Raw genomic sequence first — 23,224 nt, forward strand, 5'->3', positions numbered from 1 at the left:
GTAAACTATATTTATCAGATAACTCCTAGAAAATGGAATAATGAAAGATAGCAACAATCTCCTTATTCAGTATAATGTCGCGAGCACTACATGTTCCTTATTGCTGCCATGTTTACAGCTTGGCTCTTTCATGCATATGTTAAAATTTTGGATTCCTGCTCCTGTTATACCAAGGTGGAATTTGAGCTTTGATAAATTAAAATGTCACAATGAAAATTTACTCAAGTAACAAAGTCAGTGATAAAGATTCAGATAATGATCCTTGAGGTGTTGCCCTTTACTCAGCTGTGGCCTCAGTAATGTGAGTGAGATTGCTTGTATGAACAAGAGCTCATGCACCTGAGTTAAGGTGTCACAGCTTGACAGTCTGCAAACAAAAATAACAATGTATTATACTTCATCTGTAGAGTACCAGAACAAGTTGTAGATACATGAGTGATGGTTCTTGCATCATTTCAGCTCTGATATTATGATAGTGGGCATGTCTACACGAGATGCCTTAATGCACAGTGAACTGTTTTACTGTGCATCAGTGCATCACAACAAAAACTGTGCTTATGTGCTAATACGCAGTAGAATTAGTCTACTGTGCATTAAGCATCACACAAAAGTTCACCTTTGCTACTATGCATTAGCACAGCTACTGCATCTTTATCTGGTACATCATATCAGAGGTACTAAACTTAATGTGCAGTAGCAAAGGTGCATTAATGAATGTGTAGACATGCCCAGTGATGCCAAAACAGCCATTTGTGAGGAAGCTGTGCTAAAAAAGACAATGAATACCATTAATTATCTTCCCTTAGCAATGTATTCTCCAGACAAAGCACTCACTTGTGCACTGTAACAAGACTGTTCATTTTCTAAAACTTATTGGTCTCTTAAGGTTGTCCCTGGGTATGGGTATAGATTCTTGCCTGAGAATGCCAAGTGCCTGACCCACTTGAAATGCAGGTCACTTGTGATGAATGATGTGGAGGTACTAATGATTTTTCTCTGCTTTCACTGACTTCAGATTTGCATGTACTCAGAACCTCATAAAAATAAATTGAACCTCAGAAGATATCACCCCAGAAAGGTAAAAATATGAAAAGAAACCGAAAGAGTCATTTTTGCAAAGGCATTATTTATGGCTGGAGTGTGCCCATGCCAGATTAACCAAGGAGAAGCGTAAGAGGATCTTCCCCAGTGCCTGACTTGGGCTAATTTGGTGGTGGCTAGACTTGTGGAGTACAGCTCTAACTCTCTAGATACACTTCTTTTGAGTAATTGACCAGATGAAAGGAGGGAATTGTGCTTTAGCCTTTCAAAGTCTGCACATCCCTTGGGAATGTTGGGGGAGGAAATGTGAAAATTCTACCCCAGATTTGTTTCTCTGAGATACAGTACTTATGCTCCACCAATTACCAGGGGCTGCACTTAAGGCTTAATCTAGTGACTATAATTTGGCAGCCATTGGCACTCTAAGATCTGTATGGATAATCACTTTGAATTTAGATTTAAGCCTTTACACCTGTGAAAAAAGAATCTTCCTTTCAAAATTAGAACTCCCCTTCTATTAGTGGATTTATACATGCATGCCAGTAATCAATGGAGTATCCGATACTATTGTCTTTCCACTAGCCTTGTGTATTTTAATATATGATGGCTTACAGAAATTGGAGTTTTCAATTAACATTTTATTTTCTGAAAGAAGGAACACTCTACTCCTGTTTTAAGTAGTTTGGAGTTGAAAAAGATAATTGGTGAGAGTAAAATGATTTATACATAATAATTACCAATTCGACATCAATGGAACTTCTCTGCATAACAGGACATATATGGTTGGGTCTTTGTTTATTACCCTGATAAACAATAACAAGAAGGATTGTTTTTTGGACAATTTGTGAAATGTTGTGCCATTTCTTAAAAAATACTTTTGTATGTAATACACAGTATTACATATCTTTGTTCCCATATATGTTATCCTTCAAATAAGGATAGCTGTTTTAGGTAAGAGAAAAATTATAGTTAATCTCTTTTAAGTCTACACCAGCTAAACTTTACTACCTCACTGCATATGACAGTAACACAAAATTAGAAAAGTGTCAACAAAATCCTTCTTTATCAGTGGTTCTCAAGCTTTCGACCCTGGAGGCCAGATGAATGGCTTAGTGCCAGTTTGTGGGCTAGGTCAGGCCCCACAGGGCCTTGGCTAGTTTTCATATGCCAGGATTGGACCTTGGTGCCTGGTACTGCTCCACCTGGCCCTGTGTATTAGGATTGAGTAATTATTGGGATCAGGTGCCTGATCTAGTGTGCAAAGTGCCACCACTCCCCTGCTGCCAAATAACTGGACCCCTGGGGAGCCCCATGGGCTGGATGACATCTTGCTGGGGGCCAGACCTGATTCATGGGCTGGGGGTTGAGCACCCCTGCGCTATATACCATATTGACTCAAATATAAGACAAGGTTTTTTTTCCCCAATCAGCATGGGGAAAAAAACTTCTTGTCTTATACTTGCATAAAAGGAAACATCATTAAATACATTGTCCATCATTAAACTGCTGCCAAAAGTAGCATGTGCTCAATAATGGAAACCAGCTATGGAATTGATTAAATCTTTCCTGCCCATGTGCAAAGGGACTGGATTCGATGAACTGTAAGGTCCCTTCCAGCCCCTAACAACTATGAAACTATGAAACTATGAAATGCCATCAACACTTAACATGGCTATAAGACACATGACCTATATTGGGAAACATACTGATAGGAACCTTTTTTTTTTTTTAAAGAAAAAATTGTTATGTTCCAAGTCAAATCAGCGAAATCAATTCCAAATCTATGAGTCATTCAAGAACCAAATATGGCGACAATACCAGCAAGCATCCTCCACCCCTGCCTGAGGCTTCAGATGTTTCAAAATCCTTTGGCGGGCATCCTACATGCAGGCCCAAGTCCAGAAGTTTGGGGGTTCAGATGCCTCTGAGTTTTGCTTGCTCTCAGCCATATGGCTGCAGGAGCAAGCTAGGAAGGAGTCTCTTGTTTTCATAAAGTTGGCGGGTAGCTGAGATCCTTCCACTGGAAGCTAGCCAGTGGGAAGCTAACTATGAGGCTCTCATAGGGAGTCTTGTCCACAAGCAGACAAAGGTGCACCCTGCACTACACGATGCCATTTTAATTTCATTACCTTGATCAGTTTATTTCTCCTATCACCATCATGGCCATGGTATTTTCCCTGCCAAGTAGGAGCCTAACACAAGGACAGGTTAGTGCCCATATGAAGAAGATATATGGTACTGCCCATTGTGCTCAGTCCTCCTCAACACTGGCTCTTTTCAAGTCATGGTGATCCAATACACTGACTGCATTTTGACTTGCTGTTCACTTCCACAGCTGAGCTACACCTTTCTTTCCCATTTCCAATGATTCCTGTTTCTTTACCAGCCGTGTCTGGCAAACATCACCAAACAGGGCCCCAAACAGTTCACCCAGAATCCCTCTGTCACCTCCTCTCTCAGCCCATTGCATATGATTAGTGTGGCCCCACCCTCCATGAGGTAGAGCTGGGCCATGTTGCCTTGCATCTCATATAAATTTTGGAGGATCCCAGGACTGTGACAAGGAACCTCAGTTCCAGTCATGAGGGGCTAATTAGCATATGAAGCATTTTTGGGGGAGGAGGTATCTAAAGTCTACACACATATACTGAGCAAAGCTGAGCTGTTGCATCACCATGGCTTTAAATGCTGTTGACTCTGGTGGAGTCCACACCAATGAACTATATGGTAAATGATGAGCCTTTTGGCTTTGGATTAATATCATTCATGCATACTTGTCACCATGGTTCTACAAGATCCTGAACCAGTGCTGCAGCTTGTATGGCCTGCAGAGCGCACGGCCTGTGACCATAAGCAGCCACAAGAAGATCCAGGAGATGGTGAGGCTGAGGGACACCACATCACCCATGGACCTGCTCCCAGGTGACAAATGCCAACCGTGTTGGAGGGCATCAACCACAAGGACCTGCGCAAAGACTGGAAGGACCTGAACTGGCTTATAGCCCACTGAGCCCTACCAGTGATGGGAAGTTGGGGAGACCCAGCTGCCCATGGCCAAAGTGCCACAGAGCCATCAATATGATTGACTACCTCCTCTGGCTCTGCACCTGCACCAAAGAGGTATGGAAAAGGGTGAAGCAGCTCTGTGAAGTAGTGACGGATGTCAACTGGCTAACTAGACAAGGGGCGCTGTATGGCCACCTTGCCAAACACCAGGGGAATCTGTCACCTCGTTTTGACCAGTTTGCATCCTGCATCAGGAATGCCCTGTGGAAAACCAGGTTCCTCCTATTGTACATGGTCGTAGAGGTAGTATGCTGTATGACAGTGGCTCTAAGCGACCTCCAGACCTACTACTAGAAATCAGTAGTGGAGGATGGAGAGGATGCAGCCAAAGCCACCTGGCATAGAGACATGTGGCACAGGACCTTCCAACCCCTCTCTCCGAGCAGAGAAGGGGGTAGAGACAGCAAGGAAGAGGAAGAAACATGGGGGACTGAGGGCAGCAACAGCAGCAGCAGGTCCTCCAGCGGTAGCTGGAGTAACAGTGACATAGAGGACAGATAAGCTGACTACGTGACCCCACAAGCGGGGTGGGGATGAAAGGAAAGGTTGCATGGTCTGAGGGACCAGGAGTTGCTTTTGTGTGTTGCATGTGATGCGGATATTGTAACGGGTTTGGGTGGCCAGTGAGCCTTTGTACAGGTTCATGGATGCAGTTTTTGTAATGAGTGAAGGTTTTCTTTGTGGAGTGATACTTGGATTGTAGATATATATAACCTTATATATAGACGTATATTTTTACAAAAAAAATAGATTATATATAAGTAGGAATAAAAGTGCTGCTTAAAAGTGTGTTTGTGGAATACTTGTGTTAAAACTTGCAGTAATTTCAGAAAAGGTAAAATGCATCAATTCTGGATGAATTAAGTCTTTGGGTACTTGTAATACAAAGTTAAATGTTTTCAAATTTGCCTTCCTTCCACATGCTCAGGGAGAGCAGGGTCTGATAGTAAAGAGGGGGATACAGGGCTTCAGGGGTAGAAGTTGAATTTGAAAGGACAGAGGTCAAGGGGGCCACCTGAACCTCCCAGATTTATTTTCCCTGCTGTAGTGGTGGGAGGGGAACACATTCAAGGCAAACCTCCACTAATTAGATTCTATAACTGGAACATTATAACCAATTTATATGTTTTCCATATATAATTAGAATCTATTGGGGAAGTCATCTGATATTCAAGTAAATATGGTAATAGTAGTTATACTGGAGAAGCTTGTGGGTATGGGTGGAGTGTGGTAAGAGAGGAAAAAAGAGTGGTTGTCTGAATTAAGAGATAGATTATAACATTTATCTTTCCTCTCTCATGGTGCCAGTCCAGCCTGAGGACCTACATGGAGCAGCTTTGATGCACTCGCTTTACAGAAGTCCATAAACGCAGTTTTGTACAACCCAAGCAGGACTGAACTAGTTTGGAAGGTAAATTACTCTGTATGCCTTGATAGTGTTTTCCTCCAGCTCGGGTTGAATGTCCTGACTTTGCCCAACAGAGAGACAGCATTGCAGCTGGCTGTACCCACAAGATGAGGGGACTCACTTTTCCAATACTGCCTGTCCTTTATGCTTTATTTCTTTTGCATAGAAAGTGTGTTTGGTTTTACTTTGACCAGGGGATTCCTGGATGAAAGAGAAGGTAAATTATTTGTTTCATAACTACTGTACCAGGGAAAAATGAAGAGGCATGGGTGTATCCCATTTAAGTGTTATTAAGCTATTTAGTACACGGGTGCAATGAAATTTTCAATGATCACCGGTGGCTTTTTGGCAGATGAACAACTACAAAGAGAAGTAGAACAGCCTTAAAAGGTCTGTTGGAAGATGAGAACTGATTAAATAACACTAATGACCAATGGGGATGGCAGTTTACAACCATAAGGAGAAGTTGATACCCAAGGTATACCACCCTACTATTGAAATGACCTTAAATGAGAACTGCTGGAGGCAATTCTTATAGCATTTTTATTCATGAGAATGCAAAATGAAAATTACTGGAAGACAATTATGATGACTAGCAGTTGTACATGATATGTCACAATCCCATTGATTATCTGACTGGAGGCATTCGTTAATATATAATGGAATGGTCATCAAAATGCAAGTTTAAAAGGGATCTGCATCATTTCTCCTTCATTTTTCAGTATATCTGGTGCTATTCCAACAAAGTGTTTCATAGTAAATAAACATATAGAGAAACAGAGAAAGCATATACCCTAGGAGCATGACTCGGAATACAGTTACGTGAAAGGTAGAGAAGTGACTATTAGAGGTTGAGTCTTAAAGTTTTTAATTGTGTGGCAGTCCCAGGTGTGAAATTCTGCAGATTTATGATTTTCTTATTCTCACAGAGCCCTACTGCAGCAACATCTCTTATTAATGATGTATTCACACTTCCACTGCACTAGCAGTGTCATATAAGAGCACTAGCTAGCTATTTCTGTTAACAGCTCCTACAGTGGGAAATAAAAATGACCCAGGGACCATGATCTGGAGGCATTGGATTTAAGAAAGCATAGTATGAACAGGTAATCTCATGTTTAACAGCTATTGCACCAGGGTTGTCAATCTGCCCTTTCCAGTAGATGACATTGCATTAGTTTTATTTGCAAGACTATTTACTTTCAGTGCTTCATTTGTGCATTTCTTTACAATGTGGTGGACTGGAAATTTTTTTCCCCCCCCAGTTTCTTGGATATTAGAGTAAATTCTGTAGTGGCCAGAGGCTAAGAGAATATGGAGAGTGGGGGGTGGCTCTGACCATGCAGTACACAATAAAAGTTTCAAGAAATTGCACACAGGAGTAAACCAAGTACAAGAACTGCAACAATGTTTAGGCCTTAATCCACAAAGGGATTTAGGATTTACAGTGTGTAGCTTTCAAGCACTGTTTTACTTAGGAGAATCCTCAGTTTGGCATCTCCTAATTTACTGGGAGAGCTGGGAACCATAAAATTGGATTTACTGAAGTAAGCATGCTGGGCAGGGAGCTGCATAAGTTAGGCAAAAGGGAATGCTGAGGAAGAGAGTGGGCCTAGGCTGACTCTTGAATTGCAACCAGGTGGCCAATTAACAAAGGTTAATTAGGGATTTAACTCCCATTTAGAAGGGACATGTATTAGACAAAGTTCTTGAAGCTGCAAGGGGGATGTATGTGGACAAGTTGACAAAATTCACACTTGCTTCAAAAACAAGCTCTACTTGCAAAAATAATTGTGGCAGTATGTAAAGGCTAACACGTTGTCTTTCAAATTTTAATCTTTTTTTGTGTGTGAAATCACTGGCAGTTAGGTGCCTTGACCTTTATGAATCTGGGCCTAGTTGCCTTACTCTGCTTGGCAGTAGCATAACATGGGGTGGATGAGTGGGGCACATGAACCAGGTGCCACCTCTTGGGAGGGACACCAGAAGGACAGGGAAGGCATACTTTGCCCTCCTGTCCCTCCACTGGCCTCCACTTTCAAGCTGCAGGAAGCAGCAAGTGCAGGCAATGGGTCATGCAAGGCATCATAGTTTTGTAGAGCAGTAGTGGAGTTTGCTGTTGCTGGGGTGAGAATTGACCCCATTTTTTCCTGCTGGAATCAGCATTTTTATTCTCTTGACATGGACTTCAGCAGCAAATGATGGGGTGAAAATTCTCCCCCAAGAGTGGCTAACTCCTGCAGGGCAGTCTGTGCTAAGAATAAGTAGGGCGGGGTGGACCCTGGGGCTTTCCACCTAGGGTTAGAGCTGGAGGGGCTCCCAGCAGTAGGGTGGGAGGATTCCTTTTATCCAGGGAACTTTTGGTAGCTAGGGGGTCTCCTGGCTGGGCTTAGCAATGCGGTTGGCATCATTCCCCACCAATTCCTTGAGTCAGGCTGCTTGGGGTCTTCTGCCTGGACCCGCTGGAGCAGGCAGAGCTAGGGTTTACGTTAGAGTATGGGAATGATTTAGAGCTATCTTTCTGCTTGTGATTGACAGGGCCACCACATTTATATTTAGGACACAGGTAGGAAGTTAGTGGCATGGACCCTGGGTGCTCTGGGGTGAGTCCGTCTTTTCTTTCCCAGTGGATCTGTCCTTTTGTGGACACATAATTAAATATTATTTGGGCCAGAGAAAAAGAATAGAGTTTAACTCTGTAACTCATTCATTAGGATGAACCCCTGTGATGTGGGAGAATCAGGTCCAAGTCCCTGCTCCTATGAATATTTTATTATTTATACAGAGTGGAACAGCTCCAATGGGAGGTATTGAAAAAAAAAAGATTTTCCTACCCAGTAGTCTACTGGCTCTGGTACTGTCATGGAATTAGGGGGGACTGGGTTCATTCATTGCTTTCAAATTAACGGGGATTTGAAAATAGGTCATATATGTCCTGAGCAAGTATTCTAACTGCTGGGCTGTTGGGTTCATTGAAGCACATAATCACCCTCCCAGCCCCCAAAAGCTTCATCCTCAAGCTGCCTTTTGTGAAAGGCATGATCTATCCTAACTACATGGTCAGGCCTCACAGACAGGAAAACATCTAGGACACTTTTACACATGCTTGTAGAGGGCAAACTGAATTATGCGACGGCTTTTAGCTATAGTCCAGGCCTTTCCAGAACTAAGCAACAAAATTGAACCGAGTGCCTTCTGTGGCGCTGGGAGATGTAAGTACTGTGATTTGGCACTGGGCAAGCAAGGGACAGCAGTTTCTCTATAAGGAACATGGCTGGCACAGTGCCAGGGGATGGGTGCCCCATGTAAAGCATGCTTGGCACAGAGCCAGAGGATTAGACAATTTGGGATGAGAGAAGTTACAGAAGTGATGGACAAACAAAGGACCATGTATGTTCTGTGTTGCCACCCCAGGGAGACTTCTTGTTTGAACAACGAGGAATCCAGAAACCAACATCTCGCACACCCAGCAGAGGATCTGAGGCCGGTACTACTGAAGGTCGCTGTTGTAACGCCTGGAGGCACTGCTTGCCAGGTCGTATTGCAAGGAAGAATACTAGTAATAAGCTTAGGGGTTACTATTAAAAGTTCACTTGATACCAAATCAGATGGGGGTTCGTGTCAATCCTTGGCGGTCTCTGGTAAAAGGAATCCTAGGGGCAAGAATTGGTGAGCCAGGCAGGAGCCAGAGACAGATTGACAGTATCAAGTTGGGAAATATAGCCAGTGGGCAAAGGTAATCTCTAGGGGCAACAGTGCTCTGGCGGTGAGGAGGGTGGTGATATGCAAGAAGCATCACAGCATCTTGCATATCAGTGTCACTGCTCTTTAAAATGGTGGCAGGGGTGGTTGAACTAAAGCTCGTTTGATGAGCTTTATTTCAAGTGCCCCTGCCATTTTGAAGTGTGTGGATGCTGATACATCAAATGCAGAAGGCTGCTGGAGAATGGTAATCAGTCTGACTCGATGTGCTGGTGTACAGGCATCCTGAGTCCCAGAATCTTGCCGAGTGTCAGCAGGATTCCTCTGACTTTGGGCATGAGTATCAGTGGAAATCAAGGTGCCAAGAGGGTTAGGTAGCACTTAAGTGGGGTTTCTGAGGATCTCAGTGACACTGAAATGCTGGAGATAGGTGCAAAGTCCCATTTTGGATTTAGACCTGTGTCTAATTTTAACTCTCACAGTGATGTAGCTCTCTTATCTGGGTAGTGGTGCTAACTGGTTGTGTGGTGATACTTCAGGAGTTAAGTTATGATTATCCGTTTCCCTTGAGTACTAGTTTGTTTAACTGTGGATTATATCAAGGCAAGGGGAACCCTCTTTCTGTTCTGTTTTGATTTTTCTCACTTCATGCATAGTAATACATAATGTGTTGCCTCACTCCTATTATATTACACTGCGGGTTGCGACATAACGCAACCTCATTTACACAGTCTGTATCAGCTATAGGAAAGCTAAAAATGTGGTTTCCTGAAAAACAAGTGAAAGGGGGGTGGGGGAAGGTGGAGGAAAATACGTACTTTTTGTTTTGAAGGTGACATTACTGGAAACTCCATGAACAATTGTGCCAAAATACCTCCAAAACAGCTACTTAGTCATTGGAGTAGTTGTAATTTACTTATAAGGAGTTTGCACTTAATGTCAGCAAGGTACTTAAACTAGTATCTTTTACACAGCTCTGTGAATGTTGTTGACTTCAAGGTATATGTCAGACAAGTGATCACTTGCAAATGCATAAACTATACTTCGTTTTGGTATTAGTTAGAAAATACTGTCTATGGGTTTAAAAAATGGTATTAAAAGTAGGCATGTAAAAGCCTAGTATAAAAGTCATTTTCTCTTTCACTTTAATAGCAGAGGTAACAATTTTTACCAAGGGGTGTTTTTGTGATGTAAAAAAGTGATCTCTCTTTTCAGCTGATATAAACTGGCATGTGCTGATTTACACCATATAAGGATCTGGCCCAGTAACTTTGGGTATTCAGCAGCTTATCTGGGAAATGTGCTTCTGAGGACAGCAGGGACCAACTTTTTAGCAGGCAGGCCACAAATTAAGCCCCACGCACTCCCTGAATGCCACTCTGATTATTCCCCATTGGATCTGCTGCTCTGCTTTCCGCTCTCTGCCGTAACTGCCACAGTGCTGCCAACCTCCTCCCTGATCTGCTGTGCACCACACACACAGACTGCCTGTGCCATGTGTCACAGGTTGGCTGTCCCTGTCCTAGGATATACAGGTAGTTAATGTTAGTAAAGGAATTGTGTTAATAAAGGAGTATTTATGATGGTACATTGCCTTTTTCCAGACCATTTAATTGCATTGGAAGAATATGCAGCTATTAATTTCAGAGGCCTGAGTTTGAGACACATTGGATCATTATAGCAAGTGTTCAGAATACAGTGGATGTCTGGCATAAAAAAAAATCTATTTTATACCATAGTGTGCCATAAAAATCAAATGGAATGTATCTCTTCTTTCTGCCTGTATTATTTCAAATAATTTCCACATTGAATAAATTAAACTTTTCATGATTTCCAGAGTGCATAAATACTGAATTTCATATTTTCACCTGACAAGTAAAATTTTATCTGCATTTAGGAACTTCTCTCTTGCTTTCATTGCAGCTCCATGGCCTAGTCCTCCTTTGTACACGTAAATCATTATTCATCTCTTCTGGGTGGTGTTTCCAGCTTCCCAAGATAGAGAGAATAACTACCATCAGGGTCACCAGAGCTTATGTCCTAGCAGATGATTCCTTCACAAAAGGACTTGGGAATGACTAAAGATGGAGCACCTACCTGTGACAGCTTGGGTCTGGGATATACAAAGAGTTGCACTGATTTAACTAACTTAAGTTATATTTTCAGGGCAGTGTAGTGAAACTGGTTCAATGTTTGTGTGAGAATGCTTACACTGGTTTAAAATTATGAGGATAAGCAAAACTGTTCAAATTATCTTTTTAAATGTTATGGTTGCAGTCACACAGAGTTTTCCCTTCTTATCATGGAACTGGGTTTTTTTTACACTATTTTAAATGAAAGTAGAACATTTTCTACTTAGAAATAGAAATATAAGGCATGGTGTAATAGGCTGCACTCCAGGGGTGGTTGTGGCATGCCCTGGTGACCGTGCGGCACCTATCTGCCTACCAAACCCCACTAATCTGTCTCCTTTCTCCCGTCTGCCATGCCTTGATGTTATAGTTAGTATGTTGTGTTTAACAAGCTGCCTTCAGGTAACCAGGGTCTAGCTGGGGGTTTCTTGCCTCCCCTCTTTTATGGGCTACTGACCCATCTGGGTAGCTTGGGGATGCCCTTCTCTCCCTCACTCTCTCCCTCTATCTTTGGTTGGTGTTGGGTTCCAATCCACCTGACCATGGGAGACTAGTGCCCCCCCAGCTGGACAGTCAGTGACTGGGGGGGCCCCCTGTGACCAAGGGGGGGTGGCCGCAGGGTGGGGTCCCCCCCATGGGCCATCCAAGTCAGTGACCGGGGGGGCCCCCTGTGACCAAGGGGGGATGGCCGCAGGTTGGGGGGGGTCCCAGGGTAGGGTCCCCCCCATGGCCCATCCTGCCAATTTGCAACTGACAGCAGTATGCTGCTGGCACTTCTGGATATGCCACTAGCACTTCCGGGTTGGCGGGATGGGCCATGGCGGGAGCCCCTGCTCTGGGGGGGGTGGGCACCAGCACTCTTGCCTGCCCCCCCTGCCCGGGAATGCTACTGTCAGGGGGTGCACCACCCACTCTCAGAAGGTGCACGTGCACCCCCGTGCACCCACTATGCATTGTCACTACACTTGATTTGAGTCAGGACCTCTGGTCCCCCTGGGGCTTTAACCCCTTCCTGCCTACCTCCCTCTACAAGACCACCAAAAAAATTAGGAAAGGGTTAACCCAAATAGATAAAAAAAGAGGAGAAAAATGTGCAGGGTGCTGAGCACTCTGTGGCCTCCATACCTCCATACCATAGCGGTCCCTTTCCACTGGGTGTTACCAACACCTGAGCAGATGAAAAGGAAAAAGGGAAACTTCCCTTCTCCCAGGATCCTTCCTGAGTCAACACAATAGCTAAGTTCTCAATCTTCTGCATCATCTGGATTCTCACTCACTCCATCAACAGAGGTTTCTTCTCCTCATCATCAGCTTTTCTTGCAGGGCTTGCCCTGGCCCAGGGTGGCTCCATTCTTCTCCACCACTGGGATCATTCGCCCTGCTTTTACCTCGAGGAAGGATTTATATCCCAGCTAAACCTTCCTCCTCAGTCAGCTGACCAGGCCTCCTGCTTACTCGGTGCAAGTGCTACCAGTCCCCTGCCTTCCCTTTCTTTTATTGTTTTCTGTAGCCAGCTAGCTGCAAGCTGTGCTTTGTGAAACAAAGAGGGGCACGGGGGGTGGGGGTAGTGAGCTCCACTCTAAGTCTATTGTGCCTTTTTGTGGGGTTCCTGACCTTACCTGCAGCTGGCAGCTTGCCCTCCACTGCTCACCACTTGGTGTTTCTCCTGACTGCTGATGTCTCTGCCCAGTGATGTACCTAGACTCCTGGCAGCCCTGGATGAACTTTTAGTATTGGTCCCCACTTTGCCAGAGAAAATGGTAATAATAATCGGACAATGGGAAAAAAATTACCATTTTTGGGCCCCCTTTCTATCCAGGTCCTGGGTGGCTGCCTGGTTTGTCCATACCTGTGTCCAGGTCTGTCTCTGCTCCTCTGGTTGGGTTGTCAGTTCTTCCCTCTCTGCAGGCAGCCATCCCTCTCTCTCATGCTACAAAAGTTTTAGCCTTAAAAAGACCCTGGTGCTTTTCTTCACTTTGCCATCTTTTCTCCATAACAGGGCTAGTGTTCCCTGTTACACATGAGAAATCAGGATAAAGATTACTGTAGGTGATCAGAAAGCGGGGAAGATTCTACAAGACACCCTGTCTCCAGCAGAAATACTAATTATTCTAGGGACCTCCATGTATCACTTTAGGTTCCTCCTTTCTCTTCTTCATGGCAGTTCTTGGTCGTGGTGGTGGTGGTGATGGGAGTGGGAGCATTTTCCTCACCCCAACATTTCTATTTTACGTGGCAGGTAGAGAAGCAGGATGCTGGCAGAGTTTGAAACAAGACAATCTGCCTTAGGTTTTTCCCCCTTTCTCATTGATTCTGTACAACAAAGACTATGGAACACTTGTGGGGCTGCTTGGTATCTGAGTGGGTAGACAGTGAGCCTTTTTTCAGACCTACAGTTTCAGGTTCCCTAGTAAAGTGAATGTGAGAGTAAAGCATTTTCTTACAAGTGAAGGCCTAAATGAATTAAGCATAGCTCTGCCCCATGTGCTGAGCGACACTGCCTCTGCAAGAGTTCAGGTGGGAGTTCTGCATCAGGGTGGTGGAGCATCTGGAGTTCCCAGACCTGCAAGAAGGGCATGGGGCTATTGTTCCTTTGCAAACACGTGAGAAACTTCATGTGAAAAATTTCATGTGAGAGACCCACTGAAATCTGTGTTGCAGATCAGGCCCTTAAAAATAATGCATTTTTTGTGATTGTTTCCCAATGAATGCTTTATGAATCTTCACAGAAAGGAGTATTAAATTATGTATATGTATACTATACATACATACTTGTCATACAAATTAACCTATGCACCAGTATATAGGGTTAGCCATTCAGTGAAGTGGACTGATATATCTGTATTAATTGAGGTGGATGTTTAGCCCTTCACATTTGTATCATTTATAGCAAATATATCTTAAATATATACATCAATGCAAAGCCATTCAAGGCATCTGAATTCCACTCCATACTTTGTGTGAGAAGCCTGCACATGTAGAGCGAATGAGAAAGTTTTACCTGCAAAATCCTACTTACAGACTTTGTCAACAGACACATGAAGCACAGAATTACTGTTGACAGTTGAACACTTTATTATAGGGCAAAAGATCCTCTTAGGAATGTAAGGTCAACAATCCTCTGAGTGAAGAATTTCTTATGCACATTGACAGACAAATGTTTGATGCCTAATCCTTTAATATGATTTTTATGGACTGATTTCAACAGGAACACAGAGGCAAGTTGTCAATAGCAGAACAGCTTGCTGGATAGACTCTTACTTTGTTGGGATCCGTGTTCAAAGATGACCTCATTCTAATTCCTTTTCATTTTGTGGCTGCTATGTGTCACGGGCCAAATCTTGTAGCCCTTACTCAATTTTATTACACTTTACTTAAGCAAACTCCCTTAATGAGTGTTTAGCCAGAATAAATATTTAAAGAAGTGGCTTCATAAATTGACATTCAAAGTTCTTAGGCAGATGACTAACACTTTCTATTTGTAGCCCTGCACTTTGATCTGTGTAGCTTAACTATTAAGATCCCCATCAAAAAATCTAGGAGGAATAATAAATTTCTCCTAAATTTTAAGAGAACATCTCTTTCAGGTAAGAACTGAAGTGATAGTCTGATCCTTTGCAGCTAATCAATATTTCACAACACTTTTCATAATATCTGTGGTGTTAGCCTCTCTCTCCTAGTTAGCCAGTTAATTATGTCTTAGCCATCTCATTTCCTATGGCAGTTGCAAACTAGTACTCCATTTCTCTTTACTTGGCGTATATTATTTTGTAGTGTAGATGGACGCTATTAAAAAGTCGCCACGTCTCTCTCCAGCCATTTGAATTCCAGAATCAGATGAAAACTTTTATCAGATGTTAAAGTGATTTGGGATGTTTTGCAAAGTAGACATATTACTCTATTGTTTTAGATAAGTGCATAATTATATTATTAAACATTTTAGGGAAACCGCTTTTTTGTCCTTTTATAATTTTTAAGATGCATAGCTTCATCTTTTTAGATTAAACATAATTTTAATGCTGGTTGTATATTTTTCCTCTTTTGCAATTATTTGTTTTTCTGCATTTGCTAAAAATCAATGATAAACATTCATTTCAAAGTAAGGGACTAAGACCACAGGTACAGAAAGCCAAATCTTCATGTCAAAATGCATATATATGACGTAGCTTATACTGCTATTGGTTGATGTTTCTGCTCATTAGTATGTACAGGTTTCCCTTGCCAGCCATGGGGGTTAGGTTCCTAAAAGTCCCTGTGGTTGGAAAAGCCAGCAGGGCTGGGGGAGCAGGGGCTGTGGGTGGGGTTGAGAGGCACCAGCAAGGCTTTGTGGGGGTGGGGGGAGTGAGGGATATGAGCAGGGCCAGGGGGCCTCAGGGGGTATTTTTTGACTGTACTCCCTCACCTTCTCTGAAGTGTGGATACTTCAAACTGTGGTTGGCCAAACTGTGGTTGCTGAAGGAAACCCATACTTTCAATAACATGTTGTTTTGTAACTTGTCAGCTAGTGTGTGCTGTACAGTATAACCTCATAAATCTGGTTTTCAAAATTTTGGAATTCTGAAAAAACTTTGAAAAAATACACTACATCGGGGAATAGTGGCAGCTGGTCCCAGAGCAGCAGCCACAAATGGAGCTGCGGTGCGGGGTGGTGGATGGCAGTGGCAGCCACTGTGTGCAAGCTTACCCCCTCATGTCGGGGGGGGGTAGTGGTGGGTGGTTGCAGAGTGTGGGGGGGAATTTTCAAATTTCTGGCACGTGCAAGATCCCAAGGATGCCGGATTTAGGAGGTTATACTGTATTTAATATTGGAGGTATAAACAATTAGTATTCTGCAATAGGTGGCCCTCCATAATATAGTGACTGGTTCTAATTGGCTCATGTCCCAGCTTCCTCAGGGTTCTGTTACCTGCGTCTTCCTTCCCTAGCCAAACACAATTTAAAAGAATGATTAACAATCAATATTAACATTACCCAACATTTAAAATACTTATACTACATCTATTACCTAAACATGCCACCATGTTAAGTTAGACCTTGATGTGCCTTTATTGTGTAAACCTGCTGTATCTTCTGTGACATCAGCACCCATTTTTTGTCCGGTGGCAGTCCAATAGTTCTGGATATACCATCTCTTGGGGCTCTTGCTGTGATTGTTGTACATTGAAGATCTTTTGGGGAAAAATATTGGTCTCAGTGCTCCTTGTCTTCATTTTTATCTGGGATTTGGAGAAGGTGATGCTTCTTTCTCTGTAGTGTGTGTGGCTGAGGTGGCAGACTCCTGTGACAGTTGGTCTACATTTTGGGACAAGACAGTTGTTTAGGACTGCTTTTTACTGCTACAGATCATTTCAGTATAATTGTTACAAAGTATTGGCAGTATCCAGAGCCCCAGAATTGAATTGTTATATTGTCCTTTGTCTTTTTTTGTTGTCTGTTTGCTCATATAATTACAAGTATCCAGTGACTCTGGCACCAATTTCTAATGTTACAGAGGTTCTTGTTTTCCATTTTCCATTGAATAAAATGTGAACAGGTGAAAACCCATGCTTCATGGATCCTGTTTTGTAATTTACCATAATGATGCTAAATATGGATCAGAAACTGAGTCCAAAGCCGTTTCTGGTAGGTGCTGCAATTTTTTACATGGTTTTCTGCCAGCTTGTTAGATAATGGGGATAACACAGGCTGGCAGTCAGATTTTTAAGCATGTGATTTAGTGCAAACTGCTCAAACTCAAGCCCAAGAAATGGGGGCTTATTGCCAAATATCACTGTCAGGTATACAATGCTTACCAAAAATAGATTTTATATGCATGATCACTTGTTTTAGTGTGATGCCGTTTAATAAGGCTATTTCAGGAAAGTAAGAAAAGCAGTTTAGGGTAAATATAAATAATATGCATACAAATCTGTGTCTATTTTGCTCTGGGGAGGGGGTATTCTTCCTGTGCCATCACAGTGTCCTGTTTTGATTGACTTGGCTCATAGTTTTGGTGTATGTGAGAAATCATAACAGCTTCCCTTATGTCATTTGTTCATAAGAAGTCACTACAAAACATTTCTATCCATTCCCTTAGATTGGCCAATTTATTATTAATCTTATTAATCTTCATATTTTTCTAAGACACCTTTTTCTCTGTCACCTTAGAAATCAAACAAAATCCTCTCTACCACTGAGACTTCCCCCCTTAAATGAATTTAATAGGGGCTGGGAATTCTATCCTGGTATCCTGAATTGGTTTCTATGGTTGGGGACAGACATAACACATAAACTGTGATCAGAAATGGGTTTAGACCTGTAACAGAACAGATGTTCAGTGCACATAAGCTAGTTTAAAAATGGCTGAAACTAGTTTGAGATAAACCTGGTTGAATGTAGTATCAGACTTAACTGATTTGGGTCAAACTGGTTTATGCAATGTCTGTCCCAGACCCCTTCCTGATTTAAGTTAAACCAGAGTCCCCCAGAATCCTGGCATGCTTTCTGGCCTGGGTTCTCTGCTCCACAGCAGAGCTGGCTCCTCCCCTCTGCTCCCTGGCTGGAGCTCAGCAGAGATTGCAGGCATTTGCCTGGCTTCTCCCTGCTCCCCCCTTCTTCCCACAGTTCCCCTCTCCCCTCCCTCTTCCTTACACAGACACCTCTCAGCATTAGCTAGCAGATCACATCCTGGCTATGTGATGTAGCAGATGGGACAAAGGCAGAATCAACAGGTAGCTGGTAATGTCCCTCAGTTGTTTTCTTAATGTGGTGATAAAACCTGAATTAGGGGTGATAAACACTGTGTTATCAATTCCTTGCTTGGCTGGTCAGAAGGGAGGGAACCCCTCCCTAATCAGAGCATACTGCTGGGGCCTGGCCATACCCCTCCTCAGCTCAGCACTATGGAAGGGATGGGAGGACTGCTCTAGCACCCCCTGGCTTCTAGCCTAAGCCCCTGCAGACATGTGCCTGACTTTCTGGGATGTCTTTGCAGTAACAAAGTGATTTAGCATAGTCAGGTTAGACTAACCTGCAAAGATTGAATCAATTCAAGCTCAGGTTTTTGAATGTCTGTCCCTAGCCTATGAGGTCTCATCCTTAGCAGTAGCTCTGGGCAAGCAAAGGACAAATACTTTATCTGAGTAAGGACTGGAATCAAGAAGTTGTTGACAATCCCAATAAATGTTTCATGATCCATTGCAGTGAACAGAGGAAAATAAAGGCACTAAAACCTACGGATACCATGAACTAAGTTCAAAGCATCCTCCCCTGGCTGTATCTACATATGCCATTAAGGTGATGTGATAAACTCTTGCACAGTTTGCATCGGAGTCAACTGCTCCTGGGCTCAGCATCTGTATATGTGCCTACTGATACTTTACTGAGGAGCTAATTAATCAACTGCAGTAAAGTGCATGTATAGATGCACGCACTGACACTCAAGTTTTGCTAGCAGCCATCATGCATAAACAATTGATTTTTCAGTTTAAACCAGACAGCTGTAAAGGGGTTGTGCCAAAATCCTCTTTTGAAATATTTGCAGAAAAATTACTTTAGGAGCCTTAATAGTTGAAGAGTGAGACCTCATTTAAATACTTTTGTCAGTTTCCCCAGCTCTCCATTAAGATTTGCATCCTGTATACTTTTCTGTAGTAACAGTCTCAGGTAGTGAGTCAGGCAGCAGGATTTGACAGAAATTTCCTGACATACTTCAAATTCACTATTCTGAGGAATCTTTGTATGCTTATATTTTGGAGTAGGCATGCTAGTGATCTACCTGTACACCTCACTATGATTTATCTGTACAACTTGCTCTGTTAGTTTTTATGTATGTTGTTTTGGTCATACAGAATTTACATTTCTGCTTGTTAAGCTTTGGCCCAGGTGCTCTGCCTCTTTCCAAAGTTGCTCACAGCAAGCTCTTGTATTGTTAGTCTCTGAATCAAAATGTTGTTTTTTTAAACGTTATTAATACTTGGACACCATCAACAATTTATATTTTCCTGTGAAACAGTGTAGGTGTTGAACACAACCCTGTAGATACAGTGTCACTCAAAGGAGTGCTGAATATGTGCAAATATATGCTGTTTTTTAAGGGCACCTGCCAGACCTACACTAATGCATCAAGTATATAAATATATTTGGCATTCATTATATTTCTAGAATTTCTCCATGTGTAGGTAATAGAAAAGATTCCCTTTTAATGTATTTATGTAATTCTTTTGTGTGTATCCATAAGCATGGCATTCTGTCTCTTTACATATGCAATAACCAGGAAGTGTACCGGCTTCAATTTGCTCTGTGATTTGAGCAACAAGTCAGTTATTTTAGACTCTACCTTAGTGTATGAGGAATTTTCTTAAGGGCATGAATCATGAGCTTCCATTGTAGCTGCAATAGTAGGAGGCATTCAGTGCTCTGGTTCTCAGCAGTGAAAGGGTTATCTCTCCTTTTGAATGTGAGAGCACACCCTGCACTAGCCCAGAGGCACAGAGATAATAATAGCATAGGAGGATGGCAGCCTGCACTCTGGAACGGTTTATGAGGAGGAAGTCCACAATTACATATTTCTGGGCAAACATTAACCAAGACTGAAGCCTAGCTTCGAAGAAAAACAACAGACTGGAACCTCCAATAGTACAGCTCTTATGTGGGCTGAAAACAGCAGTCAAGCACTCCCATGGCATTAAAAGGAAAGGTAAGAATGCTCTAGGAACAAAGGAAAAGGCTTGCTAACATTTTAAAACCTCCTCTTGGGGAAGGTGGCCTTTACCTGTCCATGCTACACATGGATACTCAAGAGAACAACACTGTTTTTGAAGTACTCTCTGGCTTTGTAAGAGCAGAGCAAAGCCACAGCAATTGGACAATTGTTTGCTATGCTTTTGGCCTAATCCATTTATATCAGTGGTTTCAGAGTTTGCCACCAAGTGCTGAAATTTCTCCTTTAAATACAAGTTACCATGGGCATCTCTTAATCGCTGTGGTTACCACATGAGGAACAATTGCTATTCTGCTCTGTGGTTTTGTAAAGCAATATTCCTATTTGGGGTTTTGTGTGCTAAACTTGGACGTGCCCATTTTATTCTAGACTCGGTGTACCTAAAAATGGAATGGTTACATTAAAATTAGGTAGGCATCCAAATGATATCCATTTCCTTTCCTTTGCTTTCATGATGGACCGCAACCACTGCAAAGTCGTCTGCCCAGTACTTTGTAGCCTAGGAAAAAAGGAGAAGTGGCAGGTTATAGACCAATACATGAAAAAAGAGTTACCCAGAGGAGACACTTGTTGTAGCAAGCACAGCATTTAAATCCAGTTAAATGCTTTGGAAAGCATCCAAAAGATGAAGATGCATACATTACCCCTGCTGGCAGAATGGAAGGGAGACTTAAATGTCTCAACCAAGAACATTTGCTTCACTGTTCTGCTAAGTAAATCAGTGCCTTTTCTCCAGGAAAACAATGGCAAGACAACTGAAAATATTATGTTCAAAGCTTGCATTATATTGACGAGACAAAACAAAATGATTAAAATGACCTCTTTTGTCAGGTTTAGCTGAGGTAACTGAAAGGGAGTCAGGGGATAAACTCAGGTCTGTTCTGCTCTAGGCCACAGACTGATACCTATCCATCCAATGCTGGTAATGAGCTGGAGTCAGTAACATCTGGCACATCTTAGGGGATCCAGGTGAACTGATGCTATTGGCTCCATTTGACTTCATAATGGGTAGATTTTCTGATAGGAACACCTGTCCTGACAATTAGTAGTAATTAGCACTCTTGTTGGCAGGCTCAGAAGAAAGGCTGAGTGGGAATGCATTCTTAGTCACCCCTGGATGCAGTCCTTATATACACAAAGTTGCTTCAGAAAGCTTCTGTGCTGCCTGTTGTAAGGATGAACAGAGACTTTTTAGTCTACAGGTCTTTTTGGGAACACCAAAGCAATGTTCTAAATAGTGAAGAAAAATATGAGAGAAGCCTGTTAACATACAAATATATTTTTAATAAGATATCAGGTAGATTTAGATCACAGTAATGGTGGTGTAAGAGGGACCTTGTAGCTGTGATGGTCCAAAAATTATGAGAGAGGCAAGGATTTCTTAGGGTGATATCTTTTATTGGACCAACTGTGGAGTTGGGTAGAGGTAGACAAAATTTTTGAATACAAGACATGATGAAGAACTACAGTCCCTAACCTGTAGGCACTTAAGTCCTTGGTTGGATCTAGTCCTAAGAGCACAGTCTTTGGAATATGGCTTTTCATTTCTTCTCTCCACAACTTTAATAATATGAACCTTTTTACATTTTCATTAATAAAATTAATGAACAAAATCTTTGAAAAAGAAACTCCCTCCAAAACTGTTTGTTCCTAGTCTAAGTACCATATGCTCAGGAAAAGACTCTGCTCAGAGTGTCCCCTGAGATTCTTTATGGACATAAATGGAAACATATACCAGAGCTGAAAGTTTGTGCTAGGAATATTCTGTATCTGACACTTAAACTCTGCAACCCTGACCAGCAGAGTAAAAAGTTAATTAACATATCTCTGTGTAGTCTACTGATTGATTCCTTGAATGGGAAAAAAAAAGCTATAATACTAATAGGCTTATTCTGTCTGTCTGGAGCACTTTGATTGGTTGTCTTGGCAGCCAATGACAATGCTTACTGAATAAGCATGCTATCATTATAGATCCTGAGGCATTTCAAACAGATATGCAGGGAAGTCAGAGCTAGAATGAAGCACCAGGGCCCCCACCAGCTCCACCAGAGTAAAAAATGAAGTGGTGCAGGGCCTGATCTTATTTTTTTTGTCCTCAGTGGAGCCAGCCTGCATGAGCTGCCACCAGGTTGCACAGCCCCTGAGCTGCAGGGGTGGGGCAGAGCTTCCCTCTGGGGTGGCAGTGCCCCCTGGGGCTACCCAGGTGGGGTACTAGCTGTGTGAGTGCAGCCCCAGCTGAAGGCAGCATCCGCCAGATCCAACAGTGCACAGGGTGTTGGAAGCCTGGGCATACTTGGGGAAGCTCGGGGTTGGAGGCTTTCCAGCACTCTGTACAGCATCCCTGCCTCCTTCCTGCTACCTGAGACTACCTGCCGTGGGAAGGTGCCAGGAGGGGGTCTGGGTGTGCTGGCAGTTGGAGAAGGTAGCAGGGACAATGCATAGAGCACTAGAAGCCCACCAAGCCCAAGCCTCCCTGAGCATGCCCGGGTTTCCAGCGCCCCATGCACCATCCCTGCCACCTTCTTCAGATAGGGCCCTTGTACATGTGAAGGATATCACTGTAATTTGTTACGTAGCAAACTAAAATACATGGGATGAGTTTGGGTTGGCTGCATAAAGTCATTTATATCAAAACACACTGCCGAACGTGTACACTGTTACAAAATTTAATTGTAGCATGCTGCTGAACATGTACACTGCTATGCAATTAAATCATTAAAAGGGACAATTAAAGCATTAAAAGGGGAAATTTCCTCATGTGTACAAGTGCCCTCTTATTCTTTGACTAGAGTCACAAGGGCAGACTTTTGACAATATATATATTTATATTCTTAAGCCAGTGTTTATGTAGCTTTTTTGAGGGTGAGAGGTTTTGGTTCTGTTAAAGTATTTGGTCAAAGGATAACAAAAAATCCTGTGTTTAAACAAATACTTTTGTAATAAAAATTTAGTTGCAAATGTTTTGTGGGTTTCAGCTAGTAAAATATAAAAATTACGCGTAGCCTAGAGAGCACGCTGCTATATAGTAAACGACCACTGGACTAAATTCCTTTGATGTGATGCAGAGTATTTTGACTCCCTAACCCATTGCTTCAGAGTATAAACCTAGCCATAATTAGTCCAAGGGAGAAGGTGTATGAAGCCAAAATAGTGTTGACAAGTGCCTTGTACAAT

At 42.6% G+C, this 23,224-nt stretch overlaps 1 long non-coding RNA gene across 1 annotated transcript; it reads right to left on the minus strand.

Annotated features, from left to right (window-relative positions):
• Nucleotides 1–2,881: 2,881 nt before the first annotated feature.
• Nucleotides 2,882–20,707, minus strand: LOC109309544. Its single transcript, XR_002100950.1, has 3 exons — nt 20,695–20,707; nt 9,832–9,834; nt 2,882–3,021 (listed from the first exon to the last, which is right to left on the minus strand). It is a non-coding gene; the product is annotated as an uncharacterized LOC109309544 (long non-coding RNA).
• Nucleotides 20,708–23,224: the final 2,517 nt, after the last annotated feature.

The sequence above is a fragment of the Crocodylus porosus genome, unplaced genomic scaffold (genome assembly GCF_001723895.1).
Source record: "Crocodylus porosus isolate Cpor-Errol unplaced genomic scaffold, CroPor_comp1, whole genome shotgun sequence".
Classification (NCBI taxonomy): Eukaryota; Metazoa; Chordata; order Crocodylia; family Crocodylidae; genus Crocodylus; species Crocodylus porosus.